Raw genomic sequence first — 11,589 nt, forward strand, 5'->3', positions numbered from 1 at the left:
GCAAATTGCCATTGGAACCTAACAATTGTTTCACAGCTGAGATAAAACACAGACCCTCCATTCCAAACAATGTTAAAGATTGGCAAGTATTTGAGGATGATATGCAAATAAACAATTTTTTAACTTTGCAACAAGAATTTGCAGGACTAAATATTGACACTGAAAGAGCAAGTCAATCACAAATACTTGATAGAGCAAGTCAATCACAAATACAGTTTGAACAAACTAACCACCCAATATCACCCAAAACAGCAAAACAAATGCTAAATCCAACTATTTTCAACAAGGAGAACATTCAGCAAATTCAACAAATCAGTTGTGAAGAAGTGGCCAATGCTGAAGCTGAAATCATAGAGCTGAAAGATAATTTTCTACCAACAGGCCTAACTCCACTAGAGGACATCTTTGATTCAAATGATATTCCCAGAAAACCAAAAATGCAGCCCTTAAATGCAGCCATTGAAGAATGCAACATTGGTACCATTGACAAGCCCAAAATCATAAAATTGTCTGCATCTTTACCTCCTGATCAAAAGCCTAAATACATTGACCTTTTCAAAGAGTTTCAGGACGTGTTTGCATGGGGCTATGAGGATCTGAAATCCTATGACACCTCTGTTATTCAGCATACTATCCCTCTCAAGCCTAATCAAAAGCCATTCAAACAGAAATTGAGAAGGATTAATCCCATGCTCCTCCCTTCAATTGAAAAAGAACTTCAAAAAATGTTCAAAGCTGGCATCATAGCACCAATAAGGTTTTCTGATTGGATTTCAAATTTGGTGCCCACAAGAAAGAAAACTGGTGAAATAAGACTATGTGTTGATCTTAGAAACCTAAACCAAGTGTCTCTCAAAGACAACTATCCCTTACCTAAGATGGATCATATCCTCCAAAGAGTGGTAGGGGCCTTAAGGATTTCATTACTGGATGGATTCTCAGGCTTCAATCAAATCTTGGTGCACCCTGATGATCAAGACAAAACAGCATTTACAACCCCATGGGGAACTTTCAAATATGTAAAAATGCCTTTCGGGTTGAAAAATGCAGGGGCCACATTCCAAAGAGCAATGGATATTGCTTTTGCCAAAGAGATTCATGACTTCCTGGTCATTTATCTAGATGACCTCACACCTTTTTCCAAATCGGACCAAGAACATTTAAAACACTTAAGGCAGATTTTCTTAACATGTAGGAAATATGGAATTTCCTTGAATCCCAAGAAGTCTCTATTTGGTCTAGAGGAAGGTAAACTGTTAGGTCACATCATCTCTAAAGATGGCATAAGAATTGATCCAGATAGGATACAAGCTATCTCACAAATGCCCCACCCAAGAAATATAAAAGAATTGCAAGGATTCTTGGGAAAAATCAATTTCTTGAGAAGGTTTATCCCAAACTTAGCAGAATTGATCAGATTGCTAAATAATATGCTAAAGAAAGATTCGAAAGTGAAATGGACAGTTGAAGCAAATCAAGCCTTTGAAGGTATAAATCTGGCTCTTACCCAAACCCCGATCTTGACCAATCCTCAATTCGACAGAGAATTCATCATTTTCTCTTTTGCATCCCAGCATACTATTGCTGTTGTTTTGTTACAGAAAGATGACCAAGGAAATGAGAAGCCAATTGCTTTCTTTAGCAGAGCTCTTAGAGACGCACCTCTGAAATATCAGATCATGGAAAAGCAAGCTTATGCTCTGGTCAAAGCAATTAAGGACTTTAGGATTTACATCCTTTATTCCCATGTTGTAGCATATGTGCCAAGTCCAATTGTAAAAGACATACTAACTCAAGAAAATTTAGAGGGCAGAAGAGGAAAGTGGATTGCCAACATCTTGGAATTTGATATTGAAATAAAACCTACAAAATTGATAAAAGGGCAAGGTTTGGCCAAACTAATGATAGAAGCAAACTTTCAAGCCTTAGACATCAACCAGCTGGACAGTGAACCGGAGCTGGCGACTCCAGAGATCAATGTAGCCTTTGAACAATCCCCTTGGTACTCTGATATATGTTATGTGTTACAAAACCTGTGTGCTCCCCCAGGATTGTCCAGAACTAAAGGTAGGTTCTTAAAAATGAAAACCTCAAGATTTTGTGTGATGGATGGCAATTTGCTTTGGAAGAACCATGAAGGAATATTGCTGCACTGTTTACTTGAAAATGAAACTGACAATATCATGAAAGAATTTCATGCAGGTGACTGTGGTGGACACTTGTACTGGAAGTCCACTATGGATAAAATACTAAGGGCTGGTTACTACTGGCCCACCATGTTCTCTAATGTCAAGAAATTCACCACCTCATGTCATAAATGTCAAGTGTTTGAGGGAAAGAGACAGTTGTTGCCACTTCCCTTGAGGCCTATTGCAACAGAGAGACCTTTTCAACAATGGGGCTTGGATTTCATTGGGGAAATTCATCCCTCATCTTCAGGCCAACATAGATGGATCTTAACAGCCACATACTACTTCACCAAGTGGATTGAAGCTGTTCCATGCAGACAAGCAAATGATTCCACTATCATTCAGTTCTTGGAGAACAACATATTGGCTAGATTTGGCTGTCCTGATAAAATAATAACAGACAATGCTGCTGCTTTCAGATCCAAGAAAATGGTGAATTTCTGCCACAAATTTCACATTACCTTAGGCCATTCTACTGCATACTATCCCCAAGGAAATGGCCTTGCTGAGTCATCAAATAAAAGTCTGGTAAACATCATAAAGAAAGTGCTAGAAGAGAACAAAAAGAATTGGCATAAGAAGCTTGTGAATGCTCTATGGGCAGATAGACTAACAACCAAGAGATCAATTGGGACCAGCCCATATGAGTTGGCTTATGGATTGGAAGCCAAATTTCCCTCATCACTAGGGGTACCTGTTATGAAACTTCTTCAAGAAAGCCAAGCTGAACCAAATGATATGCAAAGAAGAATAAATCAAATCATATGTTTACAGCAAACTAGAGACTAAGTTTTCAGCAGAGTTCAAGTCCTACAAGAAAAATTAAAAAAGGCCTTTGACAGAAGAACTAAGGTAGCAGATTTCAACATGGGTGACAAAGTCCTCAAGTGGGATTCAAGGAGGGAAGATAAAGGAAAACATGGAAAATTTGATTCCCTTTGGAGGGGACCATTTGCTGTCCAAGCAGTACAAGGAAACAACACTTATTTCCTTAAAAGTCTTAATGAAACTGATTTGGATGAAGGTCCTGTGAATGGCAGGATGCTGAAGCACTATTTTGACTACTACCCATAAGTGCAGCCTAAGTTTCCCTTGTACATATTCAGATGTAAATATCACTTTCTGTTAAGGTGTAGAAATGCAGTTTCTCAAAGTTTTCTTAACTATCAGCAAAAGGTAAATAGGATCAGAGGTCTACCAGGAAGAGAGGTACAAAATTTTGGCATGTCAAAGCAGCAAACTTCAAAATTTTGATAAAATCAGTCAAGGAGCAAGGCAATCTGACCTGCTGTTCTTGGTCTTTCAAATGGAAAACCATCCCCATGTGGAGCCACTGTTAGCTACCTATACCAATAGGTTTCATATTTCATGATTGGCAAGGAAAGGCCCAAATATGCTCTGCTTTGATGATGCAAAGATCACATATTTCCAAGAGAATACAATCTGTGCCTATAGCTTGATGTTGTCTAAATTTTGATGGATGGTCCAACAGCCTAATCTGGATCATGCCATGTTTTGAATTTTCAGTTGTATAATAGAGAAAGAAGTCTGTCCAAACTGTTTAATCTTGGCAGACAAGTAGTTTAGGTAGAGAAGAAAGGTTTCCAACTGCTTAATCTGGAACCTTGGAGGAAATAAGGGTAGAAGTAGATAGAAAAACAAAAGAAAAAAGCCAAAGAAAAGAAAAGGCAGATAAGGGTCTGCAAGTCCAAGTGCACCCTCCAAGAAGAAATAAAAAATGCTAGGCAAGTAGATGGGTAGGCAGTTGGGGTTGCAGAAATGTCACTCCTTACAAGTGAAGGTATGTTAGCTTTGTTCACAAAGCAAAATCAATGAAGTGAGAAGGTGTTCCTCTCCACCAGGTTGCAACAAGAAAAGAAGCATGTCTAACTTCCCAATATTCCCCTCTCCATTCATTACTAACATCCCCTCATCAGTTGAGATTCATGGAAGGATTTATGGTTTCATGGTGGCTCTTGATCCTTTAAAAGCCACATTTCTTGTCTAAAATTCTTTTCATTTTGATCTACTCCCTAAACTAAGTAAGTTTCAAATAAACTTAGCGGTTTCCCCCTTATTCACTTTTTCATCCATATTGACCACTAATTCTATTATATAAATCCCCCATTTTACCCTTTCCCTAGTATTATAACACCATGGTGTATAAACCCCAAACATGGTATAAATATCCCTTCCCTTGGCATTATAGCCATATGTTCTCTGTCAGGGATCAAAATGACATCTGGTCACTTTGATAAACCTAAGCCTTACCCCCTCCCCTCTTTTTTGAACCCATTTGACCCATTAAACCCTTTGTTGCCAAAGAAAACCTTGGAAAAATCCTTTTTACCTATAACCCGCTTCATCTGCAAAAACACTCAAAAAACCCACTTTTTCTCCTTTATCCAAAATCTGATAACCGGGCGCATTTTTACAAAAATATACATGAAAAACCCACTTTTTTATGTTATCCAATGGTTCGGGCGCTGTATGGGTTTCATTGAAAATACATTAACAAAACCAGCAAATCCGCCGCTTCCCAAAGGTTTCCGCCGAGCACTAGTCCCAAGGGATATATTATTATAATCCCGCCCCTTTCCGTATTGCCCGATCAACTCAGCAACCCGTCCGCCGTCCGATCAGGCACCCTTGATCGGACGGTCCACATGCATATCAGGTTGGACCCGACGACGGAGCTTTAGCACCCGAGAAAATGACGAAGGGTTACGTCACGCCGCGGCCACGCGTCGCCCTCACAGCTTCTCGGGTCGGCCTCTGACAAAACCAGGGTCGTATTGTAAGCGGTCCAAGAAAATTGTTACCGCTGTTTCACTTACCAACTGGTTTTGCTGGTCCCATGTCATGCCCACGTCAGAGCCACGTCGCAGCCACCCCGCCATCGCATCACCTCATTCGTCCGTCCCTTCGCTGACATGTTCGCCACTTCAGCATATCCGTGGACCAACCAGGACCTGCCACATCACCCGGTGACGTCATCCGACTCCGACCCCACCCGATGACGTCATGCTGACGTCATCCCAAAAACGCGCCAATATGGCCAAAAATCCATTTTTAGGCCAAAATCTCGTGTTTTTTCCACTTTTGGAAAAAGACACTACTGCTATTTTTGCATGCTGCTCACGTCCAAACCAGCACCAGCCTGCTAAAGCTGATTCCAAGACCGCCGGCGCCTCCATTGCACCTGCATTTGCAACTCTTACCGGCGAAATTACCAGGTATTCCTCAAAATCATTCCATGAGCCTGGTTTTATCCGTATTTCTTCAAGCAAACGGTTAAAAGACTGTAAAACACTGTTTTCACCATCAAATACACAGTGACTTGCACCCATTTTCAACCAGTGAAGCCATACTCCTCCTGCAGAGCCGCATTTGACAAATTAAGCTGAATTCACAGCTAGTTCGCGCAATCGTGAACTAGAAATTTCAATTGACCAGATTTACCACAGAAAATATTCCTGGTCAGTCCTGCTACTGTTTTATCAATCCTTTAGACAGTATTTCAACTGCTGTTTATTCAATTTGCCTTCTGTTTCTTACAATTCACTTCCATTGCAAGAAAACATTCCTCTCTGTTGTTCTGCTCAATTGAAACCGGTTCACCTACAGTTCAAAAGCTTCAATAGCCATGGAGACACCAATATACCTGAATGTCCAGCCTCTGAATGCCCCTCATAGGGAGATAGCATGGAAAGCCCTGGGAGATGTGGATTATCAGATGTTAGATTGGTTTCCAATGGGTTCCAAGTTCAATATTCACATGCTAAATGAATTGAAAGCCCAACATCTTAATGGAGCTGATAGTTTAGGGATTTGGGACTCAAATTTGCCCATTTACAACCTCCCTCAAGTCAATGCCCTTCCAGACTTGATCCATAAGTGCCAAGAATGCTATGATCCTTGCCAGAGAGCTGTTCTCAGTCCTACAGGCTCAGTTTTGTTCTTTATCACCCCAGAAACCATAAATGAGATGCTACATTTCCACTCTGCAAGGCCATTAATCCCTCTTTCCATGGTGGACTTAATAAAGAAGGGGAGGAATCTGTCAAGTGCCCAGATTACCAAAATTAACCAATTATTTGTACTGCCAAGCTCTGAAACTATAAGGACTCCTCCTATTGGATATCACTACCTAAATGACCTGGGCAGAATGCTAGTGGATTTGATCAGCTATGTCTTGGGCTTTAAAGGAATTGAAGATGTTGATGATACTATAATGGCAATGCTGTCCATATTTTCTCCTGGAAAGCCTCCAGCTGTACACTATGACTATGCCACTTATATTGCAGAAAAGATCCATGAGCAGCTAATGAATCTACCAAGGGAGAGGGTGTTCAGATACACCTCATACATCTACCATCTGTTCTTGTTTTATCAGCCAGACAGTTTCTCCATTCCCCTCAAGAAACTTAATGTCCAGGGGAATCCAAGGTCAGTTGTGTTTTGGACTCCAGTCTTCCATCATGTTTCTCAATCGCCATACACATACTATGAATTTATAGACCTGTTCATTCACCCGGCTATGACATTGCTGTATGGTGTCCCTCCCCCAAGGTTAACCGATGATATGCAGAGAGTTCTCCATCTCTCCAAATCCTACAGCATTGGTGATTGGTATTTTTACCAGCATCACACAGTAATCAGAGTATATGGCTGTGAGTTGGACCCTTTTAGGCTTCCAAGGTATGTCCCCATGAGACTTTTTGCCTTAGAATATTTCAGGCAGTTTGGATATGCTGACTACTTCCATTTCCAAAGCAAAAACAAGAAGGTACAACTGAAGGTAAGGAGCCAGCTAGGCCCTTTTTTGTACAACAAAAGAGAGGAGGGATGGAAGGAGGCAGATATGATCCTAGCAAGCCTCAAATTGCAAACCAGTTTCAAATGGTCACCTTATGACCACAATCATTTTATTTCCCTCAGGAGGATAAAACACAAATTGGGTAAATATTCACATGTTAAGCTGCCCCATATTGAAAAGTATGCCAATTCCTTGAGCTGGAAAGAGGGCACCCTAGAAGAGGAAATTACTAGAGAGCAGATGCTAGAACAAGAGGCTAGAAATATTCAAAAAGAAGCTGACTTGGAAACTTGTGGACAGGTTTCCTTCTCATAACAAAGGCAACTTGGAGCAGCTGCCTCATCATCAACAACACATCAGCAAGCTGCCATGGACACTCAGCAGACATCCAGCAAAGGCAAAGAAAAGCAAATGGGGGAGGAGCAGCCACCTCCTATGACTGAAGAGCAAATGGAAACATAGGTGGAACAGCAAAAAGAAGTGCTGCAGCAGGAAGTGCAGCAACAACCACAACACCAACAGCAAGAAGAACAAAGACAGGAGCAGCCTGTCTAGCAAGAGCAAACAGTGGAAGCCCCTAAATCCACTGAACAAACTCTGCCTCCAAGGCAAGAAACCTCAGCTGAGGCATCAATCCTCCAAACCCCACAAAAGGAGGATACAAGTAGGAAAAGGGACAGAGAGACTCCCCTTACAACATCCACAACTCATGGGGAGAAAAGACAGAGAATCAATCCTTTCTCAGAGGAAGAAATGCCAATAGGACAGTCTTTTGGCATGGCCCCACCCAGCAGGGAAGCATCTGCAAGTTCCTTTCAGCAGGAACAGGACAGAACAGTGGGAGGAGAAGTGAGCTCCTCTAGCCAGCAGAGAGAGGGTGAACTGAGCATTAAGCAGCAGTTCATTGAAATAAATAAAAGGAATGAGCCCATAAAAATACAGCTGTATAACCATTTGTTGAACATGGCTCCCACCAACCAACAGCGACTAATGTCTGCATATGATGTCCAGGAGGGCAAGATGATCATGACTCATTTCATGCCAACTACTTTGCAGCCAAAGTCCCCTTCTGACTACTTGAGGACCAACCTTGAGGTCCTTGCCAAGGACATCCACCCAATGGATAAAATTGAATTGCATAAACAAACAGGTGAAATGGTCTATGCTTCCTTGGCAAACAAGACATTGGATAACTATAGGCTAGAAAATAGCCTTAATAATACGGCTGCCCAACTTGAGTTGGAAAGGGCATCCTCACAAGCAAAGGACAACAGAATAAGGTCCCTAGAAGATATAATTATTGAGATTGGGCATGACCCCAAAGATATCAAGGGAATACAAGAAATATTAAAGTTGAGGGATGCAAATATGGCAGCTTTAAGAAGAAAGATCAAACTCCCAACCACAATTCACCCTCAGACAAATGAAGTAGCTCAACAAAGGCATGATCAAGATGCCACAGCTTTGTTGGTGTCTCTCTATAAACAGCTCATCCAGACACAAGAAAAGCTGGGAGAATCAGAGGCTGCACAGGCAGCATTACAGGCAGCTTTGAAGCAAAGAGAAGAAAGGTCAGACCTCTCAGCCTCCTCCTGAAGTAATAAACCTTGAGGAAGCTACCCCAACTACTATTCCTCCTCCTCAACAGACTGAACAAGCAGCACCATCTACTTCAGTACCACCAACAACAGAGCAGGCCCCTAGCTTGGATATGCAAAAACTAAGGAATGAGATTCAGGCCCTGGAAGCTCAAATGACAGAACTGAATGAGACCAGGGAGAAATTGGCCAAAATAAATGAAAGATATGATAAGAGCAAACAGAATGTAGCTGAGAAGGAAAGAGAGATAAAGGCTCTCAAAAAGAGAATAACTGAGCTTGAGAAAGAGCTCACACTCGATAAAGTAACAGCAGAACTCAGAACAGTCCTCTGGGCCAACATTGGCCAGTCCATTACTGACCAGTGGCATTTCATTGAGACCATACATGAGCAGTCAGAGCTCATTACAAAGGCAAATAGGGAGATACACAGAGCAAGAGCAAGCCTTGGCAACATGCCTGATGCTGCCAATAGAATGATCAATATATTAAATCACAGGACAAGCTCTCAACTGACCACCATGGGAATTGCCAACAGGACTGAGACAATCTCAATGGTAAAAAGGGTCCTGACATTAAGAAACCTGATTGGAACATTGGAGAGAAGGACCCAAGATATGCAGACCGAAATCAACAGGTTCATGGATAGGTTCCAGGCATTGCAAAACAGAGGTGTCCCCAGCATACTAAGCAGTGTAGGCAAACTGCTTACCCATGAAAACTATGCCAAAAGGGTCAATGCCTATGCTGCCAGTCAAGTTGCAGAACAGCCCAGCACTTCAGCAGAATCAGGGCCAGCGTCAGGGCAGACTCTCTACAATAGGGTGGAAAACCTGTTCTTCATCATGAACGAGATCAATCATCTGTTCGATGTGCCTCCAAATTTTTATAAATATACCGAGGCAGATGAAACCATAGAGGCAATTGTGAAGCACCAATTGCCCACACAGGAAGTCTGGAATAGATTGATATAGTTAATATTATCAAACCAGAACCTGTAAATCAAATTTTTGCAAATTTTATAAATGATCATGCACAGGAAAACTTAACAAAATCGGCATGCGAAGAAAGGATGAAAGCTGAGCCAGCTCAGCAAGCCATTCGGCCACCACAGCAGCAAGCACAGTCACAGGTGGCAGGGCTGAGAAGATACAGCGCAGCAAACGTAAAGGCACATTTTCCAGCTTTAAAGCAAAGCGTTCCAACCGACTCAGCGACCTCCAAAGGTCAAAATATCTTCTGACAGACTTAAAGAGCAGTTATGCTATATTCAAAACTGTAATAACTTCTTATCTACTTTTCTGTACGAAGTAATGAAGATATCTCTTTCTCAGATGACTCAATGCCTGAGATATTTTGTATGAACATTTCTATAAAGCCCCCTTCGCATGAGTTTGCAAGGTGGTTGATTTCCCTTTAAGAAGTTCTTATGCTGTAATCCTTTCAGAGTCTAATAAAGAAAGTGATGGAATTTCTCAAAGTTCTGAAGTGTTGAATGCGTTCTGGTGTTCGTTGAAAACTGCAGGATTCCTGTGTACCTCACAATACAATAAGTTTTCTGTAACTCTCTTTGTTATGTGTTTCAATCTTTTACAATCCATACATGTTTCTAGTTTCTAAATATTCAGCAACAAAGAAAAAGAATAGCCTTCAGGATTTATTCATGCAATACCCTGAGCTCAATCTATGTTGTTGATGAATGTTTTCTTCAGCTATAATCTTGATAGGTGTAATTCTTAATTGCTGCACTATCAGAATATATCTTTCACAGTGACCTTTGTTTTAGGAATTCAAGTTTGCTCCTGTACAACATGTTCACTTTCACATCACCAGCTTAATGGAGAATTCTTAATTGCTTTCTGTTGGCTGACCATACATCACCACTTAAGTTTAAATTTTGTTTGTTTGAGATACCCAATAGGCCCTGCAGTCTGAATATCATCACTCCAGCATTTCAAGCATTTCACAGCTCTAGACTCCATTGCCCAATGTTATAGTACTATCTGAACGCTACATCTTAAGCACTGAAAGAAGTCCTTCAACCAAAACATAAACCAAAAACCTGAACATAATAGCTAGCCTAAAATACCATCAAAACAGAGACAAATCATAAAGAGAGAGCCCTCTCTGATTACAGTTTGGCTAGAATTTGTAATCCAAAGATTGGTTAGTGGTTACCCCGGCCGTATTCCCTTGGGAGTCAAAGGGAACAACCTGGGTGTTAACATCTGGCACAACCACAACATAGATGTCAGAATCAATATTTTGGTGTATCTCTCATACCTTCATTTTGAGGGTTATCACATTTTTATTCCTTCCAATCAATTCATTGGCCATGATTTCCTTCTGATTTTCAACCTGAGCCAAATCTTTGGTTTGTATATGTTCAGCAACAGGAATTTTAAGTTGCTACCTTAATGACTATATTTTTTACTATGAGCCTTTGATGATAACATCTAGATTATATGGCATCCTTATCACTTTGATCCACCCCCATCTTGATAATTACATCCTTGTAGCCTTCATTTTGGAGATTGAGTACCCTTGAGTTCGCCTTCTCTCACTTTATCTTAGTAGTTTCCTTATCTAACAACTTCTTGACCATGTTTATGGTCAAGTCTCCTTTTCTTAAGTCACTATAAATCATCTCCCCTTCTTTCCTATGTAAATTTATTTTATCCTACAAGGGGACACTGGTCATGTCTAGAGACAAGTCCACTATTATGAATTGTGGCCTAGAGTGGAAGGACTGAACTGAAAGGTGATACAAGGAAAATTTCATCTGACTCATTTCCAGGTCCATAGCTTCCAAGAGTCTAGTCTAATATGGCACTAAATAAGAGGAAAACTATGACAATATCTCATCCTTGAATTTCTCATTCCTCTCCTCTTTTATCTTCTCTTCCTCCCATTTAGGGCCTATTGTTGATGTGATTTCAATTGAGCCTAGGATTTCTATCTTAGTTGAACTGTAGGTGGAATA

This window comes from Pinus tabuliformis, chromosome X, assembly GCF_031772625.1.
Source record: "Pinus tabuliformis cultivar Carrire ecotype Pingquan chromosome X, CPIR1, whole genome shotgun sequence".
NCBI classification, from domain to species: Eukaryota; Viridiplantae; Streptophyta; class Pinopsida; order Pinales; family Pinaceae; genus Pinus; species Pinus tabuliformis.